General features: G+C 51.2%; 1 protein-coding gene across 1 annotated transcript in view; it reads right to left on the bottom strand.

Annotated features, from left to right (window-relative positions):
- The window catches only part of PIK3C2G (phosphatidylinositol-4-phosphate 3-kinase catalytic subunit type 2 gamma), a 183699-nt gene extending 181011 nt beyond the window's left edge, over positions 1-2688 (bottom strand). Inside the window, 1 exon segment of the mRNA XM_029597544.1 lies at positions 2569-2688. The gene's annotated coding sequence lies outside the window, so the exon portion shown is untranslated.
- Between the last annotated feature and the right edge of the window lie 14091 nt (positions 2689-16779).

The raw sequence follows: 16779 nt of genomic DNA, 5'->3' as shown, positions 1-16779 counted from the left end.
AACTCTTGGGAACCTTTGGCAAATATCATGGATAAATAGATGCTTCAGCAATACCACAGAATGCATCCTCAGAAACCAAGACCAGGTAGGAGGTATGGAGGGGCCCTTTGAAGGGGGGTATTGTTGCGTCCGTTGGACTCAGACGGCTTCAACCTTTGTGCCTCACCTTTTTCTCTACTCTTCCCGCTAGCCTTGGGAAGATGGCTACCGCAGCGTCTGCCGGCCGCTCTCTCCGGCATCCCCGGAAACGGCTATGGCAAAGCCTCACGCCATGTTTCTCCTAAGGGCCTTCTAGGGTGTGCGCACGCCACCCACATCTTTATCCACGGCATGGCGGGAACCTCGAGGGCGCCCCCCTCGAGTGAAGTCACACCATCCGGGTATTTAGCCTACGCTTGTTTGCTAGCTAATCGAGTTAGCAAGGATCTTGATATGGATCATGAATGGATGGAAAGCCTCCGGTCTGAGCTACTCTGATGCTTCCTTGCTGCCTCTGGAAGCACTCTCGGCCTGCTGGAATCGTCACCCATACAGCCACCAACGTAGTGAGTATGTAATCTAACTCTCAGTCTGTCTCATCTACAGCTCTGCCGTGCTGGGAAACCTACACCGGGATCTCCTTATACCATCTTGGTGAGACGAGTTCCCTCTGCCGAGGGTCCCTGGACTGCTACCTCTGGATCACCTCACTACTGCCACCTCTGGTGGTATCCATCAGCTGTACAATAAAAGATCTAATTCTGTGTTTGTGCGTCCTGAGTCTAGCCCAGTCTGTGGATCCCCGCGAGGCTCCTTTCCGTGGATGTGGTCATCTTCCACAGTACCCAAGAATCCACTCAAACACCTCAAAACCATAACAGTATCTCTGTGTATTATGTTTATGTGAGTGTAGCACAGGCAAGGTATAGGGTATGGTACAGAGGGTCTGTGTTTTCTGTGTGTGTGTGTACAGCACACTCAGGGTCTGGTACAGAGGGTCTCTGTGTGTGTATGTGTAGAGCACAGGCTGTGTATGTGTGTGTGTATGTATGTGTACAGCACAGACAGGGTATGCTACAGAGGTCTGTGTATATATGTGTGTGTGTGTGTACAGCACAGGCAGGGTATGGTACAGAGGTCTGTGTATATATGTGTGTGTGTGTGTGTGTGTACGGCACAGGCAGGGTATGGTACAGAGGTCTGTGAATATGTGTGTGTGTGTGTGTGTGTGTGTGTACAGCGCAGGCAGGGTATGGTACAGAGGTCTGTGTGTGTGTGTGTGTGTGTGCGGCACAGGCAGGGTATGGTACAGAGGTCTGTGTGTGTATGTGTGTGTACAGCACAGGCAGGGTATGGTACAGAGGTCTGTGTATGTGTGTGTGTGTGTGTGTATGTATATATATGTGTGTACAGCACAGGCAGGGTATGGTGTATGTGTGTGTGTGTGTGTGTATGTATATGTGTGTGTACAGCACAGGCAGGGTATGGTACAGAGGTCTGTGTATGTGTGTGTCTGTACAGCACAGGCAGGGAATGGTACAGAGGTCTGTGTATGTGTGTGTGTGTGTATGTATATATATGTGTGTACAGCACAGGCAGGGTATGGTACAGAGGTCTGTGTATATATGTGTGTGTGTGTGTGTATGTATATGTGTATATATGTGTGTGTACAGCACAGGCAGGGTATGGTACAGAGGTCTGTGTATATATGTGTGTGTGTGTGTGTATGTATATATATGTGTGTACAGCACAGGCAGGGTATGGTACAGAGGTCTGTGTATATATATGTGTGTGTGTGTGTGTGTGTGTGTATGTATATGTGTGTACAGCACAGGCAGGGTATGGTACAGAGGTCTGTGTATGTGTGTGTGTGTACAGCACAGGCAGGGTATGGTACAGAGGTCTGTGTATATATGTGTGTGTGTGTGTGTGTGTATGTATATGTGTATATATGTGTGTGTACAGCACAGGCAGGGTATGGTACAGAGGTCTGTGTATATATGTGTGTGTGTGTGTCTGTGTGTGTGTATGTATATATATGTGTGTACAGCACAGGCAGGGTATGGTACAGAGGTCTGTGTATATATATGTGTGTGTGTGTGTGTGTGTATGTATATATATGTGTGTACAGCACAGGCAGGGTATGGTACAGAGGTCTGTGTATGTGTGTGTGTGTACAGCACAGGCAGGGTATGGTACAGAGGTCTGTGTATATATGTGTGTGTGTGTGTGTGTGTGTGTGTATGTATATGTGTATATATATGTGTGTACAGCACAGGCAGGGTAGGGTAGGGTCTGGGTGTACTCTAGGAGCCGGCGCTGATCACAAGCTTTACGAGAGGCTGCATTACCCGCTCTGCAAACTTCCGCAGCTCTTTGAAGTGTAAACTTTCTTCTCAGTGCTTTAGGCGAGGAAAGGTCTGCGGAGGAGGACGGGGAGCAGGACGCTGAGGTGGACAGGAGAGGCTTGGAGTTTCTTGCACGATTACAGGGCAGGGGAAGGCCTTGTGCAATGGATTCCCTTTCACTTTCCTCACTCCCCAGGAAGGGCACTCCCCCTCCCCCTCTCTCCGCTCTCGCCTCTCTTACCTCGTATTTCCTCTTCATCCGTCCCTGCCCAGTTTGGATCGCATTAGTGCGGTTTTAGGAAGTAAATCGCACGGGTCTGCTGGGCTCTTTGCTGCCTGATCGTGTGGAGCTGCTGGAGGCTCCTTATCCTATATAAATAGAAAGTGACGTTACTGCAGGGAGCAGGAACCAGTAGCACCACTTTATCTCCGCCTTCGACTGGTAGAAGGGGCGAATTGTGCTATAAGGGACAAAGTATGCATTTCATTTGCATGGTGCAAGAAATGCCTGCTTTTATTTTCTATTTTCTACGCCTTGGGAGACACCAAAAATGTGGTGTTTGGGGTTTTTTGGGTTGTTTTTTTTTTTGCTGGCTATTCTGGGCGCCTTCTAAGCCACCTTCCTTGGCTCCAGTGCCAGATGATGACCTGCTGAAGCCCCCTGATATGCAAAACTGGAAATGCAATCATTTTTCCTACTTAGAGGCGCCTCATAATCTGTAGCTTAGGTGGTCTGTGCCGAAATCTGACCCTACCTGGCCCCTGTTCAGAAAGGGCTCCAAGGTGGTGCTGGTAATTTAATTCATTTCAACAAAGTACTGCAGACATTTTGGCCCTTATCAACCCAAGGCCGGGTTGTGGTGAGGTTATTGGGAACTGCCCTGATTTTCTGACACGCACCCCAGTACTTCTGTAGGACCATCACGCCCCTTCCCCTCAAAGCCCCAGCAGTTGCACTGCAGTGAATAGCACATGCACTACATTGGCAACAGACAAAAGCACAAGTCTGGAGACATGGAGAGTCTGATGGCAGCTAGGGACCCTGAGGGCTTCCTTCCTGAGGCAGGGACACAGACCCCAGCTGATCTCAGGCTTTCCTCTATTTCTTCACAATTAAACCTCGTCTGTGCTTATCCCAGGCGTTCCTTTATTCTGGTTCTGTTTTATGCTCCACTCTCTCCCCTGGGAGTCCCACTCCATGAACCCACCCTACTGCATGTGGCTATTGGTTTAGTTCCTGCAGCATTTTGATGGATTTTTTCTAGATTTCAGCTCTAGTTAATGTCCATTTCTGCATCTTGTATACATATTCATAAATCAATTACAGTACTTTACAATTATTTTAAAAATCTATTAAAACCAATAGCATTTAATGTGGACAAGTGCAAAGTGATGCACATAGGGAACAGTAACCCAAATTATTGCTACACAATGCAAGGTTCCACATTAGGAGTCACCACTCAGCAAATGGTTCTAGTTGTCATCATTGATAATACGTTAAAATCTTCTGCTCAGTGTGCAGTGGCAGCAGCCAAGAAAGCAAATAGAATGCTCGGGATTATTAGGAAAGGAACGGAGAATAAAACAGAGAATATCATAATGCGTCTGTATCACTCCATGGTGCAACCTCATCTTGAGTATTGTGTGCAGTTCTGGTCACCAGATCTCAAAAAAGATATACAGAGAAGGGTGACCAAAATGATAAAGGGGATGGAACAGCTCCCCTATGAGGAAAGACTGAAGAGGTTAGGACTCTTCAGCTCAGAGAAGAGATGGCTGAGGGGAGAAATGAGTATAGCAGGCTACCCTAAAAAAGGTTCCTACCCCCACAAGCTTGTCATGTGTTGGAGCCTTACAGTGTGGACTGAACTACATCTGGATCTGAGTGATGTATTTTGGACCTATCAATAAGAGGTTTTCAGCCCTGCAGGGACTGCAAGCCGCCACAGCCCAGGTGAAGAATATAAAAATATTAAAATCCCTGTGTGCTCTCCTGTGACGGACAAATGTTCTGCAAGAGCCAGCATCCAGCACTCACAGTGTTAAGAAGTTGGGAAAAGGACGGTGTTGTTTAGCCTGCCCAGAGAACACCACTAACTAGCCAGCAGAGGAGGAAGCCAAAGGAATGCTGGGAGACCATTTAAGGAAGAAAAGGCGCAAATTAGCTGGCTCTGTCTGTGTGTACCGGTGGGGATGGCCAGAAGCCAGGAAGAGAGGAGTGCATCTGGCAGCCCTGCAATCAGTTCTTCTCCTGAAGAGCTAATTATCAAGAGGGTGTCCTGAGGACTATGTTGAGAACCCCTCCTCGATGGTAGTGGTTGTAGATGATGGACTGTCTCATCATCACCAAGAGCTGTCTTTGCTGCGATGAGTGGCAGGTCCATTGCACCAGTTCTGTCTGTGCTCCACCCTCCTCTTTTCTTCCATTTTTCCAGATCTTCACCAGTTTTTAAATCTTCTTGCCCTAAACTGCTCTCTCTCATGACACACAATATTAGATCAGATAATTTGCCACTAGAGCATCTGTGTACCTGACCGGGAAATTTCATTTTCCTTTTGACCAAGTTTTCAACCTGGGCTGCTGAAAAAAAAAAGAAGAAAAAAACAGGCAAACCATTTTCTTTTATTTAAGAAATATGAGTTTTGAAAGGGTGAAGATAAAATATAATAATAGCTGGGGGAGGTGGGGCAGTCGGTAATGGGATCAGCACCGTTTATTGCCATTCACTCCCTTCCTTTTGTCTTTCCTAACCACCATGTGACTCCTCTCCCCTTCATCATCCTTCTCTGCTGCTTTGCGACTCTTCTCTCTTAGCTAACTTTGGTGATGCGAACCCATGAGCCAGCACAAAGAAGATGGTCAGAACTGGTATTGGTCTGCTTGATGCTAAAACCTAAAGTCAAAGCTTTCTCCTTCATTTTGCTCGATTCACTCTTTATATTCAAGCAGAAGGCCACTCAATAGAAAGTCTGAGAGGTTTTCCTTGCCTGACACAAGAACTTACTGTGGGTGTTTGTTTTCTCTCTGCACTCTGCCAAATGCACAAAGCCAAATATTTGCATTTTAGCTTCCAGGCATTACTTGAAATAATGCCCCTGAGTGCACGACAAAGTCAAGGGCACTCAGAGCAACACAGGAAGACTTCAACAAGCTTTTACATACCCTACAGTACTGTAGCATGGTTTAGTGGTGCTAATTGGTCTCTGCAGATGGTGCTCACGCAGCAGATGATTGGGCACGCTTTGTAGAAACTAATTAAGAGCAAGAATTACTGCCTTTGTTCCTAGAACCTGCATCCTCTCTCGCCACAGACGGTGGGTGAACTCCAAGTGCTGTGGGCTGGGAGTTTCTCTCCCTGGTAAGAATTCTCGTTCCGTGTCTTAGATTCTTTACAGGTCTGTGATAATAAAACCCGATAAAATGAATCTCAAATCAGTGCTGCACATGTGGGTCCATTCCTGAGAACTGACCGCTCCTGGCACGCCATGCAAATATCTGTTGGCTTGAACATGGCCCAAGGGAGCACTTTCTGCACATTTAGTATTTCTCAAACTTAAACTGAGAAACAGTCCCGGACACCTGATCTTCATGTGCATTGCACCTTTGAATTCACTTGTAATTTGCACTAAAGAGGCAATTATTTCTCTAACACCTTAGTTTTGGATTTGCATCTTCCTGTGAGGACCTGGACATGTATACGTCGGCCATTACCAGTTATGCATTTATAAACCTTTCATGGCATTTCAGGGCAATCACATTCACTGTTCTTTCTTTCTTAATGCAAGGAGGTTTTGACCAGACTCATGACCTTGGCACTATCAGGATTCTGAGTTTAAGCCCAAGCAGATCTGATTCTTCCGGATCTCCTCTGGAGGGCGCTCTTACCATTGACGAATGAACAGGTAGCTACAGATGGCTAAATTATAAACCAAAGGGGACTTATCTAGTTTAGAGCTGCTGAGTCTGGTTTCTACAAATAAGAGAGCAATCGCACACTAGCACCCAGGGCAGGAGTCAGCTGCAATCCACTTCAACGTTTTGGTTTCTGCAAAGAAAGGATTCCCGTATTGTATCTACCTTGTGCTTGTTACTTTATGCATACCGTGTGCTTTTTCGTGTTACATAGGCCAGACAAAATACGAGTCAGTTCTGGTTGTGTGAAGGAAGGATGTGGGTGATCAGTTGCAGCTGTTGCTTCTGTGATCTCCTGGTGCTGTAAGCAGGCCTGGATATGCCAAGAGGGCACATGACTGAGGGCAGTGGGCTGGCTGAAGATTTACGGCCTCCCAGCTGCTCTGAATCTCTGCCAAAGCTCTCACAGGCAGCTGCAGAGAGCTGAGGGGGAGGGGAGCTCTGATGTTGAAGCAGACAAAGCAGAGCAAAGAAAAGCAACTCTGCTCCCTTGTCAGGTAGACTTTAAAAGCTCTGCGCATGCCAAAAGCGGGAGATATGCGCTCAAGTGTTGGTGGAGCACGCCGAGGGGATTTTAAAAGCCGCCCATGTACGCGCGTTATCTCCTGCTGCGCTCAGAAGTGAAACGTTTCTAAAAAGAGGTGGAGCATAAGCATGGCCTGGGTGGGGCCTGGGCGTGTCGGGCTGGCCAAAAAATGTGGGGTTTTAAGGTCGGGGGTAAGGGTGGCTATAAAATTATGGGGGTTTGCAAGTTCTATCCCTAAACTGGGAGAACTGGTATCGAACTGGGAAACCAGGGTATGGCATCAACATGCGTCCCGTGTATAATTTCCCTAACTTATGTGGTAGGCGTGGGAGTTGCGCACCCAGGCGCACGTCCATATAAAAAAGCGTGCGCACGTGTACGCGGGTGAAGCCTATTTTATAACACGCGGGTATGTTATAAAGTGGCCGCGAGCCGACGCACGATCACGCACACGTGCGCCCGCGCGGCTGCTTCATCCTCTGATCGAGCTCCTGCCCTTGCGTCCTGTTGAAGGAGGGGGGAGGGGATGAAGCGTAGATGCTTTGCTGGCACGACAGCGTCTGTGTGTGCGCGTGGCCGACTCTCCCGTCTCCGGCTGCGGCGGTGAGTCCCTGATGAGTGCCGGCGGCCCCCTCCCCTCCCAGATTCTGGGCACCCACCTGCTCTGCCCCCAGCTAATCCTCAGACTCTCCCCCACATCCCGTTCTCAGTAGGTTAAGGTTGGGACCAGGGTGGCAGAGAGAATCGGGGGGGGGGGGGGGGGGGGGTTACATGAGCGTCCGTGCAGTGCAGATCCGGGCTGGGGGCGGACGCTGTGGGAGGAGCCCAGTCTGACCTCTTTGCAAACCTTTGCTGCCCATTAGCAGCTGCAGCCTTCATTTGTTCCTTTACTGCTGGCGCGGACTCCTCTATAAATATTTGGCCTCGTGCATCCCCGTGTTTATCGATGGCTGCAATTAATGAATCCCTCCGATTAGGGTTGTGCTTTCATTTCAAATGAAGCAGGGACTTGTAATGAAATTTCCTGTTGAATTTTGTTTGGAAAATTAAATGAAAAAAAAATAAAGAAAAATTTGTTTTTGTTGTCCTCATCGAGCCGGCCCTGACCCCAATCTCAATCCCAGCCCCAGCCCCAGTCCCAGTTTCAATCCCAGCCCCAGGCCCAGCCTCAGCCCCGGCCTCGGTCCCAGCCTCAGCCCCGGCCTCAGTCCCGGCCTCAGCCTCAGTCCCAGCCCCGGCCTCAGTCCCAGCCTCAGCCTCAGTCCCAGCCCCGGCCTCAGTCCCAGCCTCAGCCCCAGTCCCGGCCTCAGTCCCAGCCTCAGCCTCAGCCTCAGTCCCAGCCCCGGCCTCAGTCCCAGCTTCAATCCCAGCCCCAGGCCCAGCCTCAGCCCTGGCCTCAGCCCCGGCCTCGGTCCCAGCCTCAGTCCCGGCCCCGGCCTCAGTCCCGGCCTCCGTCCCAGCCCCGGCCTCAGTCCCAGCCCCAGCCTCAGCCCCAGTCCCAGCCCCAGCCTCAGCCTCAGTCCCGGCCCCAGCCTCAGTCCCAGTCCCAGCCTCAGTCCCAGCCTCAGTCCCGGCCCCAGCCTCAGTCCCAGCCCCAGCCTCAGCCCCAGCCCCAGCCTCAGCCCCAGTCCCAGCCCCAGTCTCAGTCCCAGCCCCAGCCTCAGTCCCGGCCCCAGCCTCAGTCCCAGCCTCAGTCCCAACCCCAGCCTCAGCCCCAGCCCCAGCCTCAGCCCCAGTCCCAGCCCCAGCCTCAGCCCCAGCCCCTCCTCCTGCTGTACCTTCCCCTTGCTGCAAAAATGTAAAAAAGCGTCAGGCCCCCTCCCCCCCTCGCTGTTCTCCAGACTCCAGACTGGGCAGCAGTGGCCCCTGGTAGGTCCCTGCCCTTCCGAGTCGCCGTTCCAAACCCGTTTTGGCCTAAGTCCATGCAAGACAATGCTGCAGCCTTGGAGCTCGTGGGCACCATTTTGAAGGCTGTGACCCGCTCCTCCACATTTACATTTTGAAGACCAACACCCGGGGGGGGGGGGAGGGGGGGTAAAGAGGCTGGGGACCTGGAAGTTATTCATTTTTCAGGCGCTGAGGGAGGTTCCATTTCATTTTATTTTGGGTTTTCATTTCTGATAAATAAAGCACTCCCCTCTAGGAGTTCTCACCCCAGCCTTTCAGCTTTTCAGGATTTCCACAAGGAATATGCATGAGACAGATCTGCAGACAATTAAGGCAGCGCATGAAAATCTCTCTCATGCATATTCCTTGTGGATATCCTGGAAACCCACCTCAGAGAAATCCCAGAACATAGAATCGGGTCACAGGGTTTTACTGCTGCTTCCTAGAAGGGGACCCTGCTGCATTTCATTTAGTATCTTTGGGGGGGGGGGGGGAGTTCTGTTTCCTGCTCCAGGCAGGTGCGGAGAACAGGAGGGGAGGGGGATGAGGCTGGAGCAGACAAAGCACAGGGGGGAAAAAGGCTCCTCTGCTCCCTAATCCAGCTGCTCCTGCGGTAGGAGGGGAAGGGGGGGGGGGGGGGCTGACAGCACCAACAGTGCCGAGGGGGTGACAAAACCTAAATCCATCTCGGGCCATGAGTTCCCGTTGTAGCTATGCTAATCCTGCTAATGTGGAGAGGCTGCACAATAGTACCCTAGGCACTGGGTGGTGAGGAGCGCGGCTGCTCCTGGGGAAGAGGTAGGAGGGTGAAAAGCTGCTTGCATGCAGGCCATCAGTGTGGGCTGAGGAGGGGGCGGATACATGAATGGTAGGAGAGCTTGGCTTAGAGGTGGCTGTGGCTATTCTATTGCATAAGTAACTCTTAGAGTAAACCAAAGACAGAGAGCCCCAGGGTGCCCAGCAGGAATAGCATTACCAACCCTTTAACTGCAAGCTTTGCATGCCAAAAACTTTAGCCAGTGATTCAATGCAGAAAGTAGCTGTTAAAAATGTTTGGGTAGAGTAAAAGAAGATACCTGCTGTTATGTTTAATACTAATGTGGACCCCTGAGCCCAGGTGAGAGGTGTCTCCGCCCACAGGAAGGAGCGCTGTGAGCCTCACCGCCAGTAGGCACAGGTGAGAGGTGTCTCCGCCCACAGGGAGGAGCGCTATGAGCCTCACCGCCAGTAGGCACAGGTGAGAGGTGTCTCCGCCCACAGGAAGGAACGCTGTGAGCCTCACCGCCAGTAGGCACAGGTGAGAGGTGTCTCCGCCCACAGGGAGGAGCGCTATGAGCCTCACCGCCAGTAGGCACAGGTGAGAGGTGTCTCCGCCCACAGGAAGGAGCGCTGTGAGCCTCACCGCCAGTAGGCACAGTCTCAGCTGTGCAATAGATTCCTTATTGATAGCAGAGAAAGGCACATCCTGTGGAGCGGGAGGTGCAGAAAAGTAAAGTTCAGAGCAGGGGGTATACCCAATGCAAATGCCTCAGATGTGACGATCCGGTAGGGGCCCAGGCCCGTGGAGCAGGGTACGCCAGGAAGTCCTGCAGTAGTGGAGAACATTCGGACGTGTAGATCCAGTAGTTGCCCGTGGAGTGGGGTACACCAGGAAGTCTTGCAGTAGTGAAGAAACACTCGGATGTGCAGATCCGGTAGTTGCCCACGGAGCGGGGTACACCAGGAAGTCTTGCAGTAGTGAAGAAACACTCGGACGTGCAGATCCGGGAGTTGCCCACGGAGCAGGGTACACCAGGAAGTCTTGCAGTAGTGAAGAAACACTCGGACGTGCAGATCCGGTAGTTGCCCACGGAGCGGGGTACACCAGGAAGTCTTGCAGTAGTGAAGAAACACTCGGACGTGCAGATCCGGTAGTTGCTCACGGAGCGGGGTACACCAGGAAGTCTTGCAGTAGTGAAGAAACACTCGGACGTGCAGATCCGGTAGTTCACCACGGAGCGGGGTACACCAGGAAGTCTTGCAGTAGTGAAGAAACACTCGGACGTGCAGATCCGGTAGTTGCCCACGGAGCGGGGTACACCAGGGAGTCTTGCAGTAGTGAAGAACACTCGGACGTGCAGATCCGGTAGTGGCCCACGGAGCGGGGTACGCCAGGAAGACTTGCAGTAGTGAAGAACACTCGGACGTGCAGATCCGGTAGTTGCCCACGGAGCGGGGTACACCAGGAAGTCTTGCAGTAGTGAAGAAACACTCGGACGTGCAGATCCGGTAGTTGCTCACGGAGCGGGGTACACCAGGAACTCTTGCAGTAGTGAAGAAACACTCGGACGTGCAGATCCGGTAGTTGACCACGGAGCGGGGTACACCAGGAAGTCTTGCAGTAGTGAAGAAACACTCGGACGTGCAGATCCGGTAGTTGCCCACGGAGTGGGGTACACCAGGGAGTCTTGCAGTAGTGAAGAACACTTGGACGTGCAGATCCGGTAGTGGCCCACGGAGCGGGGTACGCCAGGAAGACTTGCAGTAGTGAAGAACACTCGGACGTGCAGATCCGGTAGTTGCCCACGGAGCGGGGTACACCAGGAAGTCTTGCAGTAGTGAAGAAACACTCGGACGTGCAGATCCGGTAGTTGCCCACGGAGCGGGGTACACCAGGAAGTCTTGCAGTAGTGAAGAAACACTCGGACGTGCAGATCCGGTAGTTGCCCACGGAGCGGGGTACACCAGGAAGTCTTGCAGTAGTGAAGAAACACTCGGACGTGCAGATCCGGTAGTTGCTCAAGGAGCGGGGTACACCAGGAAGTCTTGCAGTAGTGAAGAAACACTCGGACGTGCAGATCCGGTAGTTGACCACGGAGCGGGGTACACCAGGAAGTCTTGCAGTAGTGAAGAAACACTCGGACGTGCAGATCCGGTAGTTGCCCACGGAGCGGGGTACACCAGGAAGTCTTGCAGTAGTGAAGAACACTCGGACGTGCAGATCCGGTAGTGACCCATGGAGCAGGGTACGCCAGGAAGTCTTACAGTAGTGGAGAACACTCGGACGTGCAGATCCGGTAGTTGCCCATGGAGTGGGGTACGCCAGGAAGTCTTGCAGTAGTGGAGAACACTCGGACGTGCAGATCCAGTAGTTGCCCATGGAGCAGGGTACACCAGGAAGTCTTGCAGTAGTGGAGAACACTCGGACGTGCAGATCCAGTAGTTGACCACGGAGCGGGGTACACCAGGAAGTCTTGCAGTAGTGGAGAACACTCGGACGTGCAGATCCGGTAGTTGCCCATGGAGTGGGGTACGCCAGGAAGTCTAGCAGTAGTGGAGAACACTCGGACGTGCAGATCCAGTAGTTGCCCATGGAGCAGGGTACACCAGGAAGTCTTGCAGTAGTGGAGAACACTCGGACGTGCAGATCCGGTAGTGACCCATGGAGCAGGGTACACCAGGAAGTCTTGCAGTAGTGGAGAACACTCAGACGTGCAAGTCAGTTGGACCGTTAGATGATCGAGGGGTTAAAGGGGCACTTAGAGAAGATAAGGCCATTGCGGAAAGATTAAATGATTTCTTTGCTTCGGTGTTTACTGAAGAGGATGTTGGGGAGGTACCCGTAATGGAGAAGGTTTTCATGGGTAATGATTTAGATGGACTGAATCAAATCACGGTTAACCTAGAAGATGTGGTAGGCCTGATTGACAAACTGAAGAGTAGTAAATCACCTGGACCGGATGGTATACACCCCAGAGTTCTGAAGGAACTAAAAAATGAAATTTGAGACCTATTAGTAAAAATTTGTAACTTATCATTAAAATCATCCATTGTACCTGAAGACTGGAGGATAGCAAATGTAACCCCAATATTTAAAAAGGGCTCCAGGGGCGATCCGGGAAACTACAGACCGGTTAGCCTGACTTCAGTGCCAGGAAAAATAGTGGAAAGTGTTCTAAACATCAAAATCACAGAGCATATAGAAAGACATGGTTTAATGGAACAAAGTCAGCATGGCTTTACCCAGGGCAAGTCTTGCCTCACAAATCTGCTTCACTTTTTTGAAGGAGTTAATAAACATGTGGATAAAGGTGAACCGGTAGATATAGTATACTTGGATTTTCAGAAGGCGTTTGACAAAGTTCCTCATGAGAGGCTTCTAGGAAAAGTAAAAAGTCATGGGATAGGTGGCGATGTCCTTTCGTGGATTGCAAACTGGCTAAAAGACAGGAAACAGAGAGTAGGATTAAATGGGCAATTTTCTCAGTGGAAGGGAGTGGACAGTGGAGTGCCTCAGGGATCTGTATTGGGACCCTTACTGTTCAATATATTTATAAATGATCTGGAAAGAAATACAACGAGTGAGATAATCAAATTTGCAGATGACACAAAATTGTGCAGAGTAGTTAAATCACAAGCAGATTGTGATAAATTGCAGGAAGACCTTGTGAGACTGGAAAATTGGGCATCCAAATGGCAGATGAAATTTAATGTGGATAAGTGCAAGGTGATGCATATAGGGAAAAATAACCCATGCTATAATTACACGATGTTGGGTTCCATATTAGGTGCTACAACCCAAGAAAGAGATCTAGGTGTCATAGTGGATAACACATTGAAATCGTCGGTTCAGTGTGCTGCGGCAGTCAAAAAAGCAAACAGAATGTTGGGAATTATTAGAAAAGGAATGATGAATAAAACGGAAAATGTCATAATGCCTCTGTATCGCTCCATGGTGAGACCGCACCTTGAATACTGTGTACAATTCTGGTCGCCGCATCTCAAAAAAGATATAATTGCGATGGAGAAGGTACAGAGAAGGGCTACCAAAATGATAAGGGGAATGGAACAACTCCCCTATGAGGAAAGAGGACTAAAGAGGTTAGGACTTTTCAGCTTGGAGAAGAGATGACTGAGGGGGGATATGATAGAGGTGTTTAAAATCATGAGAGGTCTAGAACGGGTAGATGTGAATCGGTTATTTACTCTTTCGGATAGTAGAAGGACTAGGGGACACTCCATGAAGTTAGCATGGGGCACATTTAAAACTAATCGGAGAAAGTTCTTTTTTACTCAACGCACAATTAAACTCTGGAATTTGTTGCCAGAGAATGTGGTTCGTGCAGTTAGTATAGCTGTGTTTAAAAAAGGATTGGATAAGTTCTTGGAGGAGAAGTCCATTACCTGCTATTAAGTTCACTTAGAGAATAGCCACTGCCATTAGCAATGGTTACATGGAATAGACTTAGTTTTTGGGTACTTGCCAACAGTGGCCTGGATTGGCCACTGTTGGAAACAGGATGCTGGGCTTGATGGACCCTTGGTCTGACCCAGTATGGCATTTTCTTATGTTCTTATGTTCTTATATGTGCAGATCCGATAGTTGACCACGGAGCGGGGTACACCAGGAAGTCTTGCAGTAGTGAAGAAACACTCGGACGTGCAGATCCGGTAGTTGCCCATGGAGCGGGGTACACCAGGAAGTCTTGCAGTAGTGAAGAACACTCGGACGTGCAGATCCGGTAGTGGCCCACGGAGCGGGGTACACCAGGAAGTCTTGCAGTAGTGGAGAACACTCGGACGTGCAGATCCGGTAGTTGCCCACGGAGTGGGGTACGCCAGGAAGTCTTGCAGTAGTGGAGAACACTCGGACGTGCAGATCCGGTAGTTGACCACGGAGCGGGGTACACCAGGAAGTCTTGCAGTAGTGAAGAACACTTGGACGTGCAGATCTGGTAGTTGCCCATGGAGCAGGGTACGCCACGAAGTCTTGCAGTAGTGAAGAAACACTCGGATGTGCAGATCCGGTAGTGGCCCGTGGAGCAGGGTACGCCAGGAAGTCTTGCAGTAGTGAAGAAACACTCGGATGTGCATATCCGGTAGTGGCCCATGGAGCGAGGTACGCCAGGAAGTCTTGCAGTAGTGAAGAAACACTCGGATGTGCAGATCCGGTAGTGGCCCATGGAGCAGGGTATGCCAGGAAGTCTTGCAGTAGTGAAGAACACTCGGACGTGCAGATCCGGTAGTGGCCCATGGAGCAGGGTACACCAGGAAGTCTTGCAGGAGTGGAGAACACTCGGACTTGCAGATCCGGTAGTGACCCATGGAGCGGGGTACGCCAGGAAGTCTTGCAGTAGTGGAGAACACTCGGATGTGCAGATCCGGTAGTGACCCATGGAGCGGGGTACGCCAGGAAGTCTTGCAGTAGTGAAGAAACACTCGGATGTGCAGATCCGGTAGTGGCCCATGGAGCAGGGTACGCCAGGAAGTCTTGCAGTAGTGAAGAAACACTCAGATGTGCAGATCCGGTAGTGGCCCATGGAGCAGGGTACACCAGGAAGTCTTGCAGTAGTGGAGAACACTCGGACGTGCAGATCCGGTAGTTGCCCACGGAGCGGGGTACACCAGGAAGTCTTGCAGTAGTGGAGAACACTCGGACGTGCAGATCCGGTAGTGACCCATGGAGCAGGGTACGCCAGGAAGTCTTGCAGTAGTGGAGAACACTCGGACGTGCAGATCCGGTAGTGACCCATGGAGCGGGGTACGCCAGGAAGTCTTGCAGTAGTGGAGAACACTCGGACGTGCAGATCCGGTAGTGACCCATGGAGCGGGGTACACCAGGAAGTCTTGCAGTAGTGGAGAACACTCGGACGTGCAGATCCGGTAGTGACCCATGGAGCGGGGTACACCAGGAAGTCTTGCAGTAATGGAGAACACTCGGACGTGCAGATCCGGTAGTGACCCATGGAGCGGGGTACGCCAGGAAGTCTTGCAGTAGTGGAGAACACTCGGACGTGCAGATCTGGTAGTTGCCCATGGAGCGGGGTACGCCAGGAAGTCTTGCAGTAGTGGAGAACACTCGGACGTGCAGATCCGTTAGTGACCCATGGAGCGGGGTACACCAGGAAGTCTTGCAGTAATGGAGAACACTCGGACGTGTAGATCCGGTAGTGACCCATGGAGCGGGGTACGCCAGGAAGTCTTGCAGTAGTGGAGAACACTCGGACGTGCAGATCTGGTAGTTGCCCATGGAGCGGGGTACGCCAGGAAGTCTTGCAGTAGTGGAGAACACTCGGACGTGCAGATCCGGTAGTGGCCATTGGAGCAGGGTACGCCAGGAAGTCTTGCAGTAGTGGAGAACACTCGGACGTGCAGATCCGGTAGTGGCCCATGGAGCGGGGTACGCCAGGAAGTCTTGCAGTAGTGGAGAACACTCGGACGTGCAGATCCGGTAGTGGCCCATGGAGCGGGGTACGCCAGGAAGTCTTGCAGTAGTGGAGATCACTCGGACATGCAGATCCGGTAGTTGCCCATGGAGCGGGGTACACCGGAGATGAGTCTCAGAGGTGGAAATGAGAAAGCAGTCCAAGGTGCAGCAATAATCTGTAGGCAGGGTATACCGGAGTGGTTCCTTCAGGGAAGAAACAGTAGTGGCCCGAGGTATGGGGTACACTGCAGCGAATCCCAGAACGAGGCTTAGACAGTAGAAGTCCGTAGAATTAGGTACTCACAGCAGGTATTTCCAGGAGAGGTTCCGGGAAGCAGATCAAATAGCAGTCCAAGGCAGAGGGTCCTCCGAGGAGCGGATAACCTGAGACGAGATAGGGCCCCCGAGGAGCGGGTACCCAGAGTGTCTCACACCAACGTAGAAACTGGAACAGGAAGTCCAAGGAGCGGAATTCAGCAGGAGGGATCCTTACTAACTCGTTGAAGTGAAGGGCCAGCTAGCTTAAGTACCGGAGGTGGTTGACATCATCCAGAGGGAACGCCCCCAAGGTTCCCGCCATGACGTGTACAAGAGTGGCCCATGCGCGCACACCTAAGTGATTCCTGGAACAAGATGGCGGTTGGCAGCGCCCACACCATCCCAGGAACACCAGTCTGGTCGGCGGTGGTTGGCGGAGGCCGCCACTCGTCCAAAGGATGATAATGCAGAAACAAAAGAGGTGAGCATTAGTGGTTGGTTGCAGCCATCTGCGACCGACGGGCGTAACACCTGCCTTCTTCTGTAGCTTTGGGAGCGAGCTATGCTCTAATTGTCTTTTCGGGGCTGGAGCGCTGGCTATCTGCCTTTCTTAGGATGGGGCAACCAGAACTGAATAGAAATGATTTGAGCAGGAAATAGGAATATCCTGGTGAGGTGGAGC

This window comes from Rhinatrema bivittatum, chromosome 4, assembly GCF_901001135.1.
Source record: "Rhinatrema bivittatum chromosome 4, aRhiBiv1.1, whole genome shotgun sequence".
Lineage (NCBI taxonomy): Eukaryota > Metazoa > Chordata > Amphibia > Gymnophiona > Rhinatrematidae > Rhinatrema > Rhinatrema bivittatum.
The sequence above is the reverse complement of the archived record's forward strand: the minus strand, read 5'-3'. Positions and strand labels throughout refer to the sequence as shown.